Raw genomic sequence first — 14,398 nt, forward strand, 5'->3', positions numbered from 1 at the left:
CCGATTATAAATCAGTTTGACTGCTCTTCGTCCTCTTATAAAACAGTTTGACTGCTCTTCATACTTTTCTAAAGCAGTTTGACTGCTCTTCATCCTCTTATAAATAATTTTGACTGCTCTTCGTCCTCTTATAAAACAGTAGACTGCTCTTCATCCTTTTATAAAGCGGTTTGACTGCTCTTCATCCTCTTATAAAACAGTTTGACTGCTCTTCATCCTCTTGTAAAACAGGTTGACTGCTCTTCGTCCGATTATAAATCAGTTTGACTGCTCTTCATCCTCTTATAAATCAGTTTGACTGCTCTTCGTCCGCTTATAAAACAGTTTGACTGCTCTTCATTCTCTTGTAAAACAGTTTGACTGATCTACATCTCGTATAAAACAGTTTGACCGCTCTTCATCCTTTTATAAAGCAGTTTGACTGCTCTTCATCCTCTTTTAAATCAATTTGACTGCTCTTCATCCTCTTATAAAACCGTTTGACTGCTCTTCGTCCGATTATAAATCAGTTTGACTGCTCTTCGTCCGATTATAAATCAGTTTGACTGCTGTTCGTCCGCTTATAAAACAGTTAGACTGCTCTTCATCCTCCTATAAATCAGTTTGACTGCTCTTCATCCTCTTATAAATCAGTTTGACTGCTCTTCATCCTCTTATAAATCAGTTTGACTGCTCTTCGTCCGCTTATAAAACAGTTTGACTGCTCTTCATCCTCTTATAAAACAGTTTGACTGCTCTTCATCCTCTTGTAAAACAGGTTGACTGCTCTTCATCCTTTTATAAAGCAGTTTGACTGCTCTTCATTCTCTTATAAATCAATTTGACTGCTCTTCATCCTCTTATAAAACCGTTTGACTGCTCTTCGTCCGATTATAAATCAGTTTGACTGCTCTTCATCCTTTTATAAAGCATTTTGACTGCTCTTCATCCTCTTGTAAAACAGTCTGACTGCTCTACATCCTCGTATAAAACAGTTTGACTGGTCTTCATCCTTTTATAAAGCAGTTTGACTGCTCTTCATCCTCTTATAAATCAATTTGACTGCTCTTCATCCTCTTATAAAACCGTTTGACTGCTCTTCGTCCGATTACAAATCAGTTTGACTGCTCTTCGTCCGATTATAAATCAGTTTGACTGCTGTTCGTCCGCTTATAAAACAGTTTGACTGCTCTTCGTCTTTTATTAAACAGTTTGACTACTCTTCATCCTTTTATAAAGCAGTTTGACTGCTCTTCATCCTCTTATAAATCAGTTTGACTGCTCTTCATCCGATTATAATTCAGTTTGACTGCTCTTCGTCCTCCTATATAACAGTTTGACTGCTCTTCGTCCGATTATTGACTGCTGTTCATCCGATTATAAATCAGTTTGACTGCTCTTCATCCTTTTATAAAGCAGTTTGACTGCTCTTCATCCTCTTTTAAATCAGTTTGACTGCTCTTCATCCTCTTATAAATCAGTTTGACTGCTCTTCGTCCTCTTATAAAACAGTTTGACTGCTCTTCATCGTTTTATAAAGCAGTTTGACTGCTCTTCATCTTCTTATAAAGCAGTTTGACTGCTCTTCATCCTCATATAAACCAGTTTGACTGCGCTTCATCCTCCTATAGAACAGTTTGACTGCTCTTCATCCTCTTATAAAGCAGTTTGACTGCTCTTCATCCTCTTATAAATCAGTTTGACTGCTCTTCGTCCGATTATAAATCAGTTTGACTGCGGTTCATCCGCTTATAAAACAGTTTGACTGCTCTTCATCCTCTTATAAATCAGTTTGACTGCTCTTCATCCTCTTATAAATCAGTTTGACTGCTCTTCGTCCTCTTATAAAACAGTTTGACTGCTCTTCATCCTTTTATAAAGCAGTTTGACTGCTCTTCATCCTCTTATAAATCAATTTGACTGCTCTTCATTCTCTTATAAAACCGTTTGACTGCTCTTCGTCCTATTATAAATCAGTTTGACTGCTCTTCGTCCGATTATAAATCAGTTTGACTGCTCTTCATCCTCTTATAAATCAATTTGACTGCTCTTCATCCTCTTAAAAAAACCGTTTGACTGCTCTTCATCCTCTTATAAATCAATTTGACTGCTCTTCATCCTATCATAAAACCGTTTGACTGCTCTTCGTCCGATTATAAATCAGTTTGACTGCTCTTCGTCCGATTATAAATCAGTTTGACTGCTGTTCGTCCGCTTAATAAACAGTTTGACTGCTCTTCATCCTTTTATAAAGCAGTTTGACTGCTCTTCATCCTCTTATAAATCAGTTTGACTGCTCTTCATCCAATTATAATTCAGTTTGACTGCTCTTCGACCTCCTATATAACAGTTTGACTGCTCTTCGTCCGATTATTGACTGCTGTTCATCCGATTATAAATCAGTTTGACTGCTCTTCGTCCTCTTATAAAACAGTTTGACTGCTCTTCATCCTTTTATAAAGCAGTTTGACTGCTCTTCATCCTCTTATAAATCTGTTTGACTGCTCTTCATCCGATTATAAATCATTTTGACTGCTCTTCGTCCTCTTATAAAACTGTTTGACTGCTCTTCGTCCGCTTATAAAACAGTTTGACTGCTCTTCATCCTTTTATAAAGCAGTTTGACTGCTCTTCATCCTCTTATAAATCAGTTTGACTGCTCTTCATCCTCTTATAAAACAGTTTGACTGCTCTTCAACCTCTTGTAAAACAGGTTGACTGCTATTCATCCTCTTGTAAACCAGTCTGACTGCTCTATACCCTCGTGTAAAACAGTTTGACTGCGCTTCATCCTCCTTTATAACAGTTTGACTGCTCTTCGTCCGATTATTGACTGCTCTTCATCCGATTATAAATCAGTTTGACTGCTCTTCATCCTTTTGTAAAGCAGTTTGACTGCTCTTCATCCTCCTATAAAGCAGTTTGACTGCTCTTCATCCTCCTATAAACCAGTTTGACTGCGCTTCATCGTCCTATAGAACAGTTTGACTGCTCTTCGTCCTATTATAAATCAGTTTGACTGCTCTTCATCCTCTTATAAAGCAGGTTGACTGCTCTTCATCCACCTATAAACCACTTTGACTGCGCTTCATCCTCCTATAGAACAGTTTGACTGCTCTTCGTCGGATTATAAATCAGTTTGACTGCTCTTCATCCTTTTATAAAGCAGTTTGACTGCTCTTCATCCTCTTATAAATCAGTTTGACTGCTCTTCATCCGATTCTAAATCATTTTGACTGCTCTTCGTCCTCTTATAAAACAGTTTGACTGCTCTTCATCCTTTTATAAAGCGGTTTCACTGCTCTTCATCCTCTTATAAATCAGTTTGACTGCTCTTCATCCTCTTGTAAAACAGGTTGACTGCTCTTCGTCCTCCTATATAACAGTTTGACTGCTCTTCGTCCGATTATTGACTGCTGTTCATCCGATTATAAATCAGTTTGACTGCTCTTCATCCTTTTATAAAGCAGTTTGACTGCTCTTCATCCTCTTTTAAATCAGTTTGACTGCTCTTCATCCTCTTATAAATCAGTTTGACTGCTCTTCGTCCTCTTATAAAACAGTTTGACTGCTCTTCATCGTTTTATAAAGCAGTTTGACTGCTCTTCATCTTCTTATAAAGCAGTTTGACTGCTCTTCATCCTCATATAAACCAGTTTGACTGCGCTTCATCCTCCTATAGAACAGTTTGACTGCTCTTCATCCTCTTATAAAGCAGTTTGACTGCTCTTCATCCTCTTATAAATCAGTTTGACTGCTCTTCGTCCGATTATAAATCAGTTTGACTGCGGTTCATCCGCTTATAAAACAGTTTGACTGCTCTTCATCCTCTTATAAATCAGTTTGACTGCTCTTCATCCTCTTATAAATCAGTTTGACTGCTCTTCGTCCTCTTATAAAACAGTTTGACTGCTCTTCATCCTTTTATAAAGCAGTTTGACTGCTCTTCATCCTCTTATAAATCAATTTGACTGCTCTTCATCCTCTTATAAAACCGTTTGACTGCTCTTCGTCCTATTATAAATCAGTTTGACTGCTCTTCGTCCGATTATAAATCAGTTTGACTGCTCTTCATCCTCTTATAAATCAATTTGACTGCTCTTCATCCTCTTAAAAAAACCGTTTGACTGCTCTTCATCCTCTTATAAATCAATTTGACTGCTCTTCATCCTATCATAAAACCGTTTGACTGCTCTTCGTCCGATTATAAATCAGTTTGACTGCTCTTCGTCCGATTATAAATCAGTTTGACTGCTGTTCGTCCGCTTAATAAACAGTTTGACTGCTCTTCATCCTTTTATAAAGCAGTTTGACTGCTCTTCATCCTCTTATAAATCAGTTTGACTGCTCTTCATCCAATTATAATTCAGTTTGACTGCTCTTCGACCTCCTATATAACAGTTTGACTGCTCTTCGTCCGATTATTGACTGCTGTTCATCCGATTATAAATCAGTTTGACTGCTCTTCGTCCTCTTATAAAACAGTTTGACTGCTCTTCATCCTTTTATAAAGCAGTTTGACTGCTCTTCATCCTCTTATAAATCTGTTTGACTGCTCTTCATCCGATTATAAATCATTTTGACTGCTCTTCGTCCTCTTATAAAACTGTTTGACTGCTCTTCGTCCGCTTATAAAACAGTTTGACTGCTCTTCATCCTTTTATAAAGCAGTTTGACTGCTCTTCATCCTCTTGTAAAACAGGTTGACTGCTATTCATCCTCTTGTAAACCAGTCTGACTGCTCTATACCCTCGTGTAAAACAGTTTGACTGCGCTTCATCCTCCTTTATAACAGTTTGACTGCTCTTCGTCCGATTATTGACTGCTGTTCATCCGATTATAAATCAGTTTGACTGCTCTTCGTCCTCTTATAAAACAGTTTGACTGCTCTTCATCCTTTTATAAAGCAGTTTGACTGCTCTTCATCCTCTTATAAATCTGTTTGACTGCTCTTCATCCGATTATAAATCATTTTGACTGCTCTTCGTCCTCTTATAAAACTGTTTGACTGCTCTTCGTCCGCTTATAAAACAGTTTGACTGCTCTTCATCCTTTTATAAAGCAGTTTGACTGCTCTTCAACCTCTTGTAAAACAGGTTGACTGCTATTCATCCTCTTGTAAACCAGTCTGACTGCTCTATACCCTCGTGTAAAACAGTTTGACTGCGCTTCATCCTCCTTTATAACAGTTTGACTGCTCTTCGTCCGATTATTGACTGCTCTTCATCCGATTATAAATCAGTTTGACTGCTCTTCATCCTTTTGTAAAGCAGTTTGACTGCTCTTCATCCTCCTATAAAGCAGTTTGACTGCTCTTCATCCTCCTATAAACCAGTTTGACTGCGCTTCATCGTCCTATAGAACAGTTTGACTGCTCTTCGTCCTATTATAAATCAGTTTGACTGCTCTTCATCCTCTTATAAAGCAGGTTGACTGCTCTTCATCCACCTATAAACCACTTTGACTGCGCTTCATCCTCCTATAGAACAGTTTGACTGCTCTTCGTCGGATTATAAATCAGTTTGACTGCTCTTCATCCTTTTATAAAGCAGTTTGACTGCTCTTCATCCTCTTATAAATCAGTTTGACTGCTCTTCATCCGATTATAAATCATTTTGACTGCTCTTCGTCCTCTTATAAAACAGTTTGACTGCTCTTCATCCTTTTATAAAGCGGTTTCACTGCTCTTCATCCTCTGATAAAACAGTTTGACTGCTCTTCATCCTCTTGTAAAACAGGTTGACTGCTCTTCATCCTCTTTTAAAACAATCTGACTGCTCTACATCCTCGTATAAAACAGTTTGACTGCTCTTCATCCTTTTATAAAGCGGTTTGACTGCTCTTCATTGTCTTATAAAACCTTTTGACTGCTCTTCGTCCGATTATAAAACAGTTTGACTGCTCTTCGTCCGATTATAAATCAGTTTGACTGCTCTTCATCCTCTTGTAAAACAGGTTGACTGCTCTTCATCCTTTTATAAAGCAGTTTGACTGCTCTTCATTCTCTTATAAATCAATTTGACTAGTCTTCATCCTTTTATAAAGCAGTTTGACTGCTCTTCATCCTCTTATAAATCAGTTTGACTGCTCTTCATCCTCTTATAAAACAGTTTGACTGCTCTTCAACCTCTTGTAAAACAGGTTGACTGCTATTCATCCTCTTGTAAACCAGTCTGACTGCTCTATACCCTCGTGTAAAACAGTTTGACTGCGCTTCATCCTCCTTTATAACAGTTTGACTGCTCTTCGTCCGATTATTGACTGCTCTTCATCCGATTATAAATCAGTTTGACTGCTCTTCATCCTTTTGTAAAGCAGTTTGACTGCTCTTCATCCTCCTATAAAGCAGTTTGACTGCTCTTCATCCTCCTATAAACCAGTTTGACTGCGCTTCATCGTCCTATAGAACAGTTTGACTGCTCTTCGTCCTATTATAAATCAGTTTGACTGCTCTTCATCCTCTTATAAAGCAGGTTGACTGCTCTTCATCCACCTATAAACCACTTTGACTGCGCTTCATCCTCCTATAGAACAGTTTGACTGCTCTTCGTCGGATTATAAATCAGTTTGACTGCTCTTCATCCTTTTATAAAGCAGTTTGACTGCTCTTCATCCTCTTATAAATCAGTTTGACTGCTCTTCATCCGATTATAAATCATTTTGACTGCTCTTCGTCCTCTTATAAAACAGTTTGACTGCTCTTCATCCTTTTATAAAGCGGTTTCACTGCTCTTCATCCTCTGATAAAACAGTTTGACTGCTCTTCATCCTCTTGTAAAACAGGTTGACTGCTCTTCATCCTCTTTTAAAACAATCTGACTGCTCTACATCCTCGTATAAAACAGTTTGACTGCTCTTCATCCTTTTATAAAGCGGTTTGACTGCTCTTCATTGTCTTATAAAACCTTTTGACTGCTCTTCGTCCGATTATAAAACAGTTTGACTGCTCTTCGTCCGATTATAAATCAGTTTGACTGCTCTTCATCCTCTTGTAAAACAGGTTGACTGCTCTTCATCCTTTTATAAAGCAGTTTGACTGCTCTTCATTCTCTTATAAATCAATTTGACTGCTCTTCATCCTCTTATAAAACCGTTTGACTGCTCTTCGTCCGATTATAAATCAGTTTGACTGCTCTTCGTCCGATTATAAATCAGTTTGACTGCTCTTCATACGCTTATAAAACAGTTTGACTGCTCTTCATCCTTTTATAAAGCAGTTTGACTGCTCCTCATCCTCTTATAAAGCAGTTTGACTGCTCTTCATCCTCCTATAAATCAGTTTGACTGCTCTTCATCCTCTTATAAATCATTTTGACTGCTCTTAATCCTCTTATAAATCATTTTGACTGCTCTTCGTCCGCTTATAAAAGAGTTTGACTGCTCTTCATCCTCTTATAAAACAGTTTGACTGCTCTTCATCCTCTTGTAAAACAGGTTGACTGCTCTTCATCCTTTTATAAAGCAGTTTGACTGCTCTTCATTCTCTTATAAATCAATTTGACTGCTCTTCATCCTCTTATAATACAGTTTGACTGCTCTTCGTCCGATTATAAGTCAGTTTGACTGCTCTTCATCCTTTTATAAAGCATATTGACTGCTCTTCATCCTCCTATAAACCAGTTTAACTGCGCTTCATCCTCCTATAGAACAGTTTGACTGCTCTTCGTCCGATTATAAATCAGTTTGACTGCTCTTCATCCTCTTATAAAACAATTTGACTGCTCTTCATCCTCCTATAAACCAGTTTGACTGCGCTTCATCCTCGTATAGAACAGTTTGACTGCTCTTCGTCCGATTATAAATCAGTTTGACTGCTCTTCGTCTTCTTATAAAACAGTTTGACTGCTCTTCATCTTTTTCTAAAGCAGTTTGACTGCTCTTCATCTTCTTATAAATCTGTTTGACTGCTCTTCATCCGATTATAAATAATTTTGACTGCTCTTCGTCCTCTTATAAAACAGTAGACTGCTCTTCATCCTTTTATAAAGCGGTTTGACTGCTCTTCATCCTCTTATAAAACAGTTTGACTGCTCTTCATCCTCTTGTAAAACAGGTTGACTGCTCTTCGTCCGATTATAAATCAGTTTGACTGCTCTTCATCCTCTTATAAACCAGTTTGACTGCTCTTCGTCCGCTTATAAAACAGTTTGACTGCTCTTCATTCTCTTGTAAAACAGTCTGACTGCTCTACATCTCGTATAAAACAGTTTGACTGCTCTTCATCCTTTTATAAAGCAGTTTGACTGCTCTTCATCCTTTTATAAAATAGTTTGACTGCTCTTCATTCTCTTATAAATCAATTTGACTGCTCTTCATCCTCTTATAAAACCGTTTGACTGCTCTTCGTCCGATTATAAATCAGTTTGACTGCTCTTCATCCTTTTATAAAGCAGTTTGACTGCTCTTCATCCTCCTATAAATCAGTTTGACTGCTCTTCATCCTCTTATAAATCAGTTTGACTGCTCTTCATCCTCTTATAAATCAGTTTGACTGCTCTTCGTCCGCTTATAAAACAGTTTGACTGCTCTTCATCCTCTTCTAAAACAGTTTGACTGCTCTTCATCCTCTTGTAAAACAGGTTGACTGCTCTTCATCCTTTTATAAAGCAGTTTGACTGCTCTTCATTCTCTTATAAATCAATTTGACTGCTCTTCATCCTCTTATAAAACCGTTTGACTGCTCTTCGTCCGATTATAAATCAGTTTGACTGCTCTTCATCCTTTTATAAAGCATTTTGACTGCTCTTCATCCTCCTATAAAGCAGTTTGACTGCTCTTCATCCTCCTATAAACCAGTTTGACTGCGCTTCATCCTCCTATAGAACAGTTTGACTGCTCTTCGTCCGATTATAAATCAGTTTGACTGCTCTTCATCCTCTTATAAAACAGTTTGACTGCTCTTCATCCTCCTATAAACCAGTTTGACTGCGCTTCATCCTCGTATAGAACAGTTTGACTGCTCTTCGTCCGATTATAAATCAGTTTGACTGCTCTTCGTCCTCTTATAAAACAGTTTGACTGCTCTTCATACTTTTCTAAAGCAGTTTGACTGCTCTTCATCCTCTTATAAATAATTTTGACTGCTCTTCGTCCTCTTATAAAACAGTAGACTGCTCTTCATCCTTTTATAAAGCGGTTTGACTGCTCTTCATCCTCTTATAAAACAGTTTGACTGCTCTTCATCCTCTTGTAAAACAGGTTGACTGCTCTTCGTCCGATTATAAATCAGTTTGACTGCTCTTCATCCTCTTATAAATCAGTTTGACTGCTCTTCGTCCGCTTATAAAACAGTTTGACTGCTCTTCATTCTCTCTTAAAACAGTTTGACTGATCTACATCTCGTATAAAACAGTTTGACCGCTCTTCATCCTTTTATAAAGCAGTTTGACTGCTCTTCATCCTCTTTTAAATCAATTTGACTGCTCTTCATCCTCTTATAAAACCGTTTGACTGCTCTTCGTCCGATTATAAATCAGTTTGACTGCTCTTCGTCCGATTATAAATCAGTTTGACTGCTGTTCGTCCGCTTATAAAACAGTTTGACAGCTCTTCATCCTCCTATAAATCAGTTTGACTGCTCTTCATCCTCTTATAAATCAGTTTGACTGCTCTTCATCCTCTTATAAATCAGTTTGACTGCTCTTCGTCCGCTTATAAAACAGTTTGACTGCTCTTCATCCTCTTATAAAACAGTTTGACTGCTCTTCATCCTCTTGTAAAACAGGTTGACTGCTCTTCATCCTTTTATAAAGCAGTTTGACTGCTCTTCATTCTCTTATAAATCAATTTGACTGCTCTTCATCCTCTTATAAAACCGTTTGACTGCTCTTCGTCCGATTATAAATCAGTTTGACTGCTCTTCATCCTTTTATAAAGCATTTTGACTGCTCTTCATCCTCTTGTAAAACAGGTTGACTGCTCTTCAACCTCTTGTAAAACAGTCTGACTGCTCTACATCCTCGTATAAAACAGTTTGACTGGTCTTCATCCTTTTATAGAGCAGTTTGACTGCTCTTCATCCTCTTATAAATCAATTTGACTGCTCTTCATCCTCTTATAAAACCGTTTGACTGCTCTTCGTCCGATTACAAATCAGTTTGACTGCTCTTCGTCCGATTATAAATCAGTTTGACTGCTGTTCGTCCGCTTATAAAACAGTTTGACTGCTCTTCGTCTTTTATTAAACAGTTTGACTACTCTTCATCCTTTTATAAAGCAGTTTGACTGCTCTTCATCCTCTTATAAATCAGTTTGACTGCTCTTCATCCGATTATAATTCAGTTTGACTGCTCTTCGTCCTCCTATATAACAGTTTGACTGCTCTTCGTCCGATTATTGACTGCTGTTCATCCGATTATAAATCAGTTTGACTGCTCTTCATCCTTTTATAAAGCAGTTTGACTGCTCTTCATCCTCTTTTAAATCAGTTTGACTGCTCTTCATCCTCTTATAAATCAGTTTGACTGCTCTTCGTCCTCTTATAAAACAGTTTGACTGCTCTTCATCGTTTTATAAAGCAGTTTGACTGCTCTTCATCTTCTTATAAAGCAGTTTGACTGCTCTTCATCCTCATATAAACCAGTTTGACTGCGCTTCATCCTCCTATAGAACAGTTTGACTGCTCTTCATCCTCTTATAAAGCAGTTTGACTGCTCTTCATCCTCTTATAAATCAGTTTGACTGCTCTTCGTACGATTATAAATCAGTTTGACTGCGGTTCATCCGCTTATAAAACAGTTTGACTGCTCTTCATCCTCTTATAAATCAGTTTGACTGCTCTTCATCCTCTTATAAATCAGTTTGACTGCTCTTCGTCCTCTTATAAAACAGTTTGACTGCTCTTCATCCTTTTATAAAGCAGTTTGACTGCTCTTCATCCTCTTATAAATCAATTTGACTGCTCTTCATCCTCTTATAAAACCGTTTGACTGCTCTTCGTCCTATTATAAATCAGTTTGACTGCTCTTCGTCCGATTATAAATCAGTTTGACTGCTCTTCATCCTCTTATAAATCAATTTGACTGCTCTTCATCCTCTTAAAAAAACCGTTTGACTGCTCTTCATCCTCTTATAAATCAATTTGACTGCTCTTCATCCTATCATAAAACCGTTTGACTGCTCTTCGTCCGATTATAAATCAGTTTGACTGCTCTTCGTCCGATTATAAATCAGTTTGACTGCTGTTCGTCCGCTTAATAAACAGTTTGACTGCTCTTCATCCTTTTATAAAGCAGTTTGACTGCTCTTCATCCTCTTATAAATCAGTTTGACTGCTCTTCATCCGATTATAATTCAGTTTGACTGCTCTTCGACCTCCTATATAACAGTTTGACTGCTCCTCGTCCGATTATTGACTGCTGTTCATCCGATTATAAATCAGTTTGACTGCTCTTCGTCCTCTTATAAAACAGTTTGACTGCTCTTCATCCTTTTATAAAGCAGTTTGACTGCTCTTCATCCTCTTATAAATCTGTTTGACTGCTCTTCATCCGATTATAAATCATTTTGACTGCTCTTCGTCCTCTTATAAAACTGTTTGACTGCTCTTCGTCCGCTTATAAAACAGTTTGACTGCTCTTCATCCTTTTATAAAGCAGTTTGACTGCTCTTCATCCTCTTATAAATCAGTTTGACTGCTCTTCATCCTCTTATAAAACAGTTTGACTGCTCTTCAACCTCTTGTAAAACAGGTTGACTGCTATTCATCCTCTTGTAAACCAGTCTGACTGCTCTATACCCTCGTGTAAAACAGTTTGACTGCGCTTCATCCTCCTTTATAACAGTTTGACTGCTCTTCGTCCGATTATTGACTGCTCTTCATCCGATTATAAATCAGTTTGACTGCTCTTCATCCTTTTGTAAAGCAGTTTGACTGCTCTTCATCCTCCTATAAAGCAGTTTGACTGCTCTTCATCCTCCTATAAACCAGTTTGACTGCGCTTCATCGTCCTATAGAACAGTTTGACTGCTCTTCGTCCTATTATAAATCAGTTTGACTGCTCTTCATCCTCTTATAAAGCAGGTTGACTGCTCTTCATCCACCTATAAACCACTTTGACTGCGCTTCATCCTCCTATAGAACAGTTTGACTGCTCTTCGTCGGATTATGAATCAGTTTGACTGCTCTTCATCCTTTTATAAAGCAGTTTGACTGCTCTTCATCCTCTTATAAATCAGTTTGACTGCTCTTCATCCGATTATAAATCATTTTGACTGCTCTTCGTCCTCTTATAAAACAGTTTGACTGCTCTTCATCCTTTTATAAAGCGGTTTCACTGCTCTTCATCCTCTGATAAAACAGTTTGACTGCTCTTCATCCTCTTGTAAAACAGGTTGACTGCTCTTCATCCTCTTTTAAAACAATCTGACTGCTCTACATCCTCGTATAAAACAGTTTGACTGCTCTTCATCCTTTTATAAAGCGGTTTGACTGCTCTTCATTGTCTTATAAAACCTTTTGACTGCTCTTCGTCCGATTATAAAACAGTTTGACTGCTCTTCGTCCGATTATAAATCAGTTTGACTGCTCTTCATCCTCTTGTAAAACAGGTTGACTTCTCTTCATCCTTTTATAAAGCAGTTTGACTGCTCTTCATTCTCTTATAAATCAATTTGACTGCTCTTCATCCTTTTATAAAGCAGTTTGACTGCTCTTCATCCTCTTATAAATCAGTTTGACTGCTCTTCATCCTCTTATAAAACAGTTTGACTGCTCTTCAACCTCTTGTAAAACAGGTTGACTGCTATTCATCCTCTTGTAAACCAGTCTGACTGCTCTATACCCTCGTGTAAAACAGTTTGACTGCGCTTCATCCTCCTTTATAACAGTTTGACTGCTCTTCGTCCGATTATTGACTGCTCTTCATCCGATTATAAATCAGTTTGACTGCTCTTCATCCTTTTGTAAAGCAGTTTGACTGCTCTTCATCCTCCTATAAAGCAGTTTGACTGCTCTTCATCCTCCTATAAACCAGTTTGACTGCGCTTCATCGTCCTATAGAACAGTTTGACTGCTCTTCGTCCTATTATAAATCAGTTTGACTGCTCTTCATCCTCTTATAAAGCAGGTTGACTGCTCTTCATCCACCTATAAACCACTTTGACTGCGCTTCATCCTCCTATAGAACAGTTTGACTGCTCTTCGTCGGATTATAAATCAGTTTGACTGCTCTTCATCCTTTTATAAAGCAGTTTGACTGCTCTTCATCCTCTTATAAATCAGTTTGACTGCTCTTCATCCGATTATAAATCATTTTGACTGCTCTTCGTCCTCTTATAAAACAGTTTGACTGCTCTTCATCCTTTTATAAAGCGGTTTCACTGCTCTTCATCCTCTGATAAAACAGTTTGACTGCTCTTCATCCTCTTGTAAAACAGGTTGACTGCTCTTCATCCTCTTTTAAAACAATCTGACTGCTCTACATCCTCGTATAAAACAGTTTGACTGCTCTTCATCCTTTTATAAAGCGGTTTGACTGCTCTTCATTGTCTTATAAAACCTTTTGACTGCTCTTCGTCCGATTATAAAACAGTTTGACTGCTCTTCGTCCGATTATAAATCAGTTTGACTGCTCTTCATCCTCTTGTAAAACAGGTTGACTGCTCTTCATCCTTTTATAAAGCAGTTTGACTGCTCTTCATTCTCTTATAAATCAATTTGACTGCTCTTCATCCTCTTATAAAACCGTTTGACTGCTCTTCGTCCGATTATAAATCAGTTTGACTGCTCTTCGTCCGATTATAAATCAGTTTGACTGCTCTTCATACGCTTATAAAACAGTTTGACTGCTCTTCATCCTTTTATAAAGCAGTTTGACTGCTCCTCATCCTCTTATAAAGCAGTTTGACTGCTCTTCATCCTCCTATAAATCAGTTTGACTGCTCTTCATCCTCTTATAAATCATTTTGACTGCTCTTAATCCTCTTATAAATCATTTTGACTGCTCTTCGTCCGCTTATAAAAGAGTTTGACTGCTCTTCATCCTCTTATAAAACAGTTTGACTGCTCTTCATCCTCTTGTAAAACAGGTTGACTGCTCTTCATCCTTTTATAAAGCAGTTTGACTGCTCTTCATTCTCTTATAAATCAATTTGACTGCTCTTCATCCTCTTATAATACAGTTTGACTGCTCTTCGTCCGATTATAAGTCAGTTTGACTGCTCTTCATCCTTTTATAAAGCATATTGACTGCTCTTCATCCTCCTATAAAACAGTTTAACTGCGCTTCATCCTCCTATAGAACAGTTTGACTGCTCTTCGTCCGATTATAAATCAGTTTGACTGCTCTTCATCCTCTTATAAAACAATTTGACTGCTCTTCATCCTCCTATAAACCAGTTTGACTGCGCTTCATCCTCGTATAGAACAGTTTGACTGCTCTTCGTCCGATTATAAATCAGTTTGACTGCTCTTCGTCTT

Source organism: Lampris incognitus, chromosome 12 (genome assembly GCF_029633865.1).
Source record: "Lampris incognitus isolate fLamInc1 chromosome 12, fLamInc1.hap2, whole genome shotgun sequence".
Classification (NCBI taxonomy): Eukaryota; Metazoa; Chordata; class Actinopteri; order Lampriformes; family Lampridae; genus Lampris; species Lampris incognitus.